The sequence below is a fragment of the Manihot esculenta genome, chromosome 8 (assembly GCF_001659605.2).
Source record: "Manihot esculenta cultivar AM560-2 chromosome 8, M.esculenta_v8, whole genome shotgun sequence".
NCBI lineage: Eukaryota > Viridiplantae > Streptophyta > Magnoliopsida > Malpighiales > Euphorbiaceae > Manihot > Manihot esculenta.
In genome coordinates, this window is record NC_035168.2 from 1,293,380 (window position 1) to 1,298,949 (window position 5,570).

At 36.8% G+C, this 5,570-nt stretch overlaps 1 long non-coding RNA gene across 1 annotated transcript; it reads left to right on the forward strand.

Annotated features, from left to right (window-relative positions):
- The first annotated feature begins 289 nt into the window (after nucleotides 1–289).
- On the forward strand, nucleotides 290–4,593 carry LOC110620469. Its single transcript, XR_006351593.1, has 2 exons — nucleotides 290–1,251; nucleotides 4,255–4,593. It is a non-coding gene; the product is annotated as an uncharacterized LOC110620469 (long non-coding RNA).
- Nucleotides 4,594–5,570: the final 977 nt, after the last annotated feature.

Here is a 5,570-nt window from a genome sequence, read left to right on the forward strand (position 1 = left end):
ACAATATGACTAGAAACATAGATAATCAAATGAATATTGCTCTATCACACCCTAACCAATAATGTGATTAGAAACATAGATAATCAAGCGATTCCAATTTTAAGAACGCCACAAGAGATTTTTGATAAGTTAATAAATAGTAAAAGTTAAATTAATTTTCTGAATGTCTAATTATTTTTTTTACAATAATTATTAATTAATGCACACAAAATATATATATGAACTGTGAAATGGCATACATGCATAACACTTGTGCTAAAACACTTGGTAAAAAAAGGAAAAAAAAAAAAAAAAAAAAAGAGAAAATATTTACTATTCTGAGAAGCTCGGGCCTGCCCTCGTAACATTGTTCATTTAGGCTCCGTAAGAACAAGAACGAGGTCTATGGAGTCTACGACGTCGGTTCAATTCAGAGACATTCAAGCGACACTGTTCTTCCGTGTGGTGATGAATTATTCTTCTATATTGTTGTTTTTTTTTTTGGGAAAAAAAAAAAGAACTTTCTGCATATTTCCTCCCTAGGATCGCAGTGGAGACTCGGGCGAACAATCGTCCAGGGTTTACTCACAAATTTCAAAATCCCCTTGAAACCCTAGGTTTTACGTAAAAATGGGAGGCAAATGTCCGAGCAGGAAAGCGAAGAAGAGAAATTATTCTCATAAGACTGCTTGCAGCTTCAGATTCCTCATCAAAGATTTTAATGAAATTATATTAATTGAATCCTTTCTCTCTCTTCGTGATTAATCCAAATTTTCCTCAATTTCCTGCTCTTGTTTTCACAATGTTGCTAAGGAGAAAGCCTTTTGCATTTCTATGTGTGTCTGAAACTGTGATGACTTGACTGGTATTGCTTTGCTCACGAGGCGATGCTGTTTGTGAGGAGCTGCAAAAGCCTGAGATGGAGAAGACTTTATCCCTAAATGAGGATTTGCCTGGCATGGGCCAATATTATTGTTTGCATTGCGAGTGAGTTAATTTGAATTGATGCTTTAACTATTTACTTAAAAATTCATCCGAGGAGAAGAGGTTTTTGTTAGGCTGCTTTATTTCAAGTAGAATTCATTTTTCAAATTTTACTTGGCTGCTTCTGTTGGGTTGTTGTTGCATAATTGGTTAATTTAGTCTTTCGTTGTAGCCGATACTTTGCAATGTCTGTCACAGTGAGGGACGAGCATTTGAAGATCAAACGTCACAAGAAGCCTTAAGCTGCTTTTTATTCATCTAGTTCCTGTTCTGTGTAGGAATATTTGGGTAGGAATGCTTCATCAATTTTCAGATAATATACATACCCATACATTTTGCCTTAGTTTGTTATTATAGTAAAATTAGGTCTCACTTTCCTCGTTTGAATATGTGCTTGCTTATGCAGTCTACTAAAATTGTGGGTGGGTGATAAAATGAACCACCAATCAAGTAGCTCAGTTTGTCATGTCAAATTTTAATTTAAGCTGTAGACGTCCGAGATCTTCTGTTTTAATTTTAGGAATCTTACCTTGTTAGACTCTTGAAGCTAGGTTGTGCAAGTTCATTTTGCTAGGGGAAGGAGAATCCTAGTGCTACTATTGCTGTTGAGCTTAGAACCAGTCAGATGGTAGCATGCTTTATCAAGCCACATGTAACACTTAAAAGAGAAACTCAGAGAATGGAAGAAGATGAGTGAGAATTAGATTGGGTGAGAAAAGATAAGAGGAGATGAGAGAGAAAAAAAAGATTAGATGAGAAAGAGAATTAGAATTGTAGAGGGAGGAATTATTGATTTCATTATTCAAGTGCCGAAGGAAGTATTTATACAGTTGTAACTGTAACAAACTTGTAACAACCTCTCAACAGCTAAGCCACCAAGGCCTATTTCCTCCAAAACTCGATTCACATTTTTGCCTCCACTCTGTTCTTATCAATCTGGGAAAAAATGGTTGCACCATGGAGCTCATCAAGTAAATCATCAATGGTTGGGATGGGGAATTTGTCTTTCACTATGATGTCATTTAATCTCCTGTAGTCAATGCAAAATCTCTAAGAACCATATTTCTTTTTTATCAGAAGCACAGGAGAGGCACAAGGACTTGAACTAGGCTGAATGACTTCGTTCTGCAGCATTTCTTCTACTAATTTCTCAATTTCAGCCTTCTGGAAATGTGGATGTATGTAGGGTCGAACATTAACAGGTTGGGCTTAGGATAACAGGGATGGAGTGGTTATGATTATGAAGAGGTGGCAAGGACTGTGGGTTTGCAAACACATTGCTGTAACAAAGCTTCACAACCCTGAAAAGTCTGTGGACACTCAGAAACTTGAACTGAGAATAGGGGAGAATTGAAATCACTGCCTCTCTTATGGGTCAATTTCCTGGCATCCTTGCATTGCAACAACTGTAATTGTGATGCATAATCCCCAATTCCATATAATACTACTGGTTTCCCTTGCCGTTGGAGTGTGATACTGCATTGATCAAAATCAAACAAGATTGGATTATGAGCTTTCATCCAATCTATTCCCAATACCATGTCAAAACTTCCTAATGGCAGTAGCCGGAGGTCAAATTGGAAGGGCCAACGATGAATTTTCCAAATAAATCCTAGTGTCTTTTCAGTACTGAAAATCTTCCTTCCATCAGCAACTTTAACAGAAGTGGTTGGAACTGAAACAACAGGAACCTTCAATTCCTTAACTACCTTAGCATCCAAAAAACTGTGGGTGATGCCGCTGTCTACTAGGATCACAAGCTATCTATTCTCGAGCTGACCCATCACTCTTATTCTCTCACTTCCCTGACTGCCTTCCAATGCATTGATGGACAGATTGGCCTCTTGGGAAAATTCATGTGTTTCTTTCATAACTTCATGCCATATCTCTTTGCCTTCCGCTTCCTTCTCCGAACTAGTATCTTGCATAGACAACAAAGTCTTTTGTCAACACTTGAAACAAGGTCTGGGCTGTCTTATATTAGGCATATTTTCTTAACCAAGCCTTAGGTTCCTTCCCATTGAAGGTGATTAGCTTAATTTTAGGTAAGAAACGTTGTATACCTTCAATTTCCACTATCGATCCAGTGCTAGTGTTCTTTTGCTTAGTTGGAATGACATTCTCTTTGAGACTCAGAAGAATTCCCTTGCCTCCGAAAGCCGTAACCCCAATACTAGCTCCCTCACTACTTTCTCCCACATTATTCCGTAACCCCAATACTAGCTCCCTCACTACTGCCCTGTAACACTAAAAATTGATGGCAATTCCTCTAGGACTGCATTCCGAGTCTCCTCACTTTTGGATCTCCTGCCTCAATTCTTATTTATCATTCCTCGCGTATTGATGGCAATTCCTCTAGGACTGCATTCCGAGTCTCCTCACTTTTGGATCTCCTGCCTCAATTCTTATTTATCCTTCCTCGCGTTCTCCAGGAGAACTCTGATTTGTTCTTCTATTTCGCCAATTCTTGCTTCCCGTGCAGCCACTCCAGATCTCGTCATTTCAATACCTGAAATTACCAGCATAGCAAATTTCCCTTCGCAACGAAGTTCTGATTCCAATTTATAACACTTAACAGAGAAACTCAGAGAATTGAAGAAGATGAGTAAGAATTAAATTGGGTGAGAAAAGATTATAGGAGATGAGAGAGAGAAAAAAAGATTAGATGAGAAAGAGAATTAGAATTGTAGAGGGAGGAATTATTGATTTCATTATTCTAAGTGTCCAAGGAATGTCTCCAGCTGGTATTTATACAGCTGTAACTGTAAGAAACTTGTAACAACCTCTCAACAGCTAAGCCACCAAGGCCTATTTCCCTCCAAAACTTAATTCACATTTTTCCATCCACTATGTTCTTATCAATTTCTCTCTTCTTCTTTCTATAGAACGTGACACCACATTTACTGTAGTGTTTGTCTTCTTCTTCCTCCAGGTTGGGCTACATAACTAAGTGGTAGCTTGCTTCAAATCCAAGCCAATAAACTTCCCCTTGATTGCTTGAATTGAATGCATCTTCATTGACCCATTAGCTGCTATGCACTTGCTATTGTTATTAAACCACTTAAAACTCTTAAGCATTTTATTATCTTTCATAATATATAACCTGGTTTCAAGGGAAAAGTTATACTTGGATATGCCCACAACTTAGGTTGTATGTACCAGTTATTGATGTCACCAACCCAATGCTCAGGAAGTTTGACCGGGGCTGGAACCTTCTTCACCTACTAACTGAAATTAAAATCCAATGCTTGCTCCCCACACATAACCTGAAATTTCCTTTTCAAAATGTAGTGTGAAGCAAATGATGGGACCTGCACCACACGCAACTTGATGCTGAATTATCTGCTGGGATGGGTATGCCAGATAATGTCCATGTGAGCTTTCTATCTTTTTTTTCTTAGTATATATTTTCAGGTGATACCAACTCGAAACTGGCCTGGTTGAAGGATACTTGATGATGTGTATTTTCTTCATGTTCAATCCATTCACTTGCGAAGATATTGGAGTTTGTGGCTATGAATTTTCCCCCCCTTCTGTCAACTGTGTATCATAAACTCTTGTAAACATACTGCCAAAAATGTAATCGATATCCTAACATCCATTTTGGAATGAATGCATCTTTCTCTGCCAGCAATTGCCTTTTCCTGTTTCAGTGTTTTGCTAAGAAGGTTCCCTACCTTTGTTTATTGCAATAACACAATTATGCACATGTTTTTATGTTAGCAACCACAAAAGTTATATCTTTAAGATCTGCAGTTCTTTTTTACTTTCCGCTGTGAACGTTTGGTATTTCTTCTTCTCTTTTGAACTTCATAATGTCGCTTAATCCTATGCGAGTCTGATTCAGTCTCTAGTTTATTAGAGAAATTGCACAATACAATAGGGATACCAACTAAAGTTAGTATCATAATCTACTTATTTTTCTTCCAAGTGTGGAAAAAAAATAAAAAATTGAGTTGATTTTATTTTACTTTTTTTGTCTCTTTTGTAATTTATTTTTTATTTCACGTATTATGATACAATTAGCTTACTTCTATACTACGGATGTTCTTTAAGATCTCTCAATTTATTGGGCTGTATCCAAGAACATGACATGCAAAATATAATCATTTCAATACCAAAATCTAGAGAGAGATGGAAAGTGGGTACATGGTAAAAGTGGATTTGGGCCAACTTGCCTTCGTTTGGAAAGTCCACAAATGGCTTCGACGCATGGTCCTAGTATAGAAAATAATATTAAATTAGACTATGTTGGTAGACCATAATGAATCAAACTTGAATGTAAATGCAGTGGAGCGTTGAATTTGAAGTTTCACTCTATTATGGTCTGCTGATGCCTCCATTGAATGAATTGGGTTTTGGTGATTGTGATGCTGATATAATCATAACATAGAACTAATATTGTCATCAGATCTGTAAATTGTTGTTGGGTTTTGTGTGTGTACCATGTGGCATTTCCTTGGATCAAAGATAATGTTGATGACCTGATTCATACGTGAAAGATTGTTGAAATTGAGAAAATGATTTTTATTTAATAAAAAGTAAAATAATTTAATTTTTTTAGATAGAAAATATTTTCTATGAATCAATAAATATTTTATTGTGAA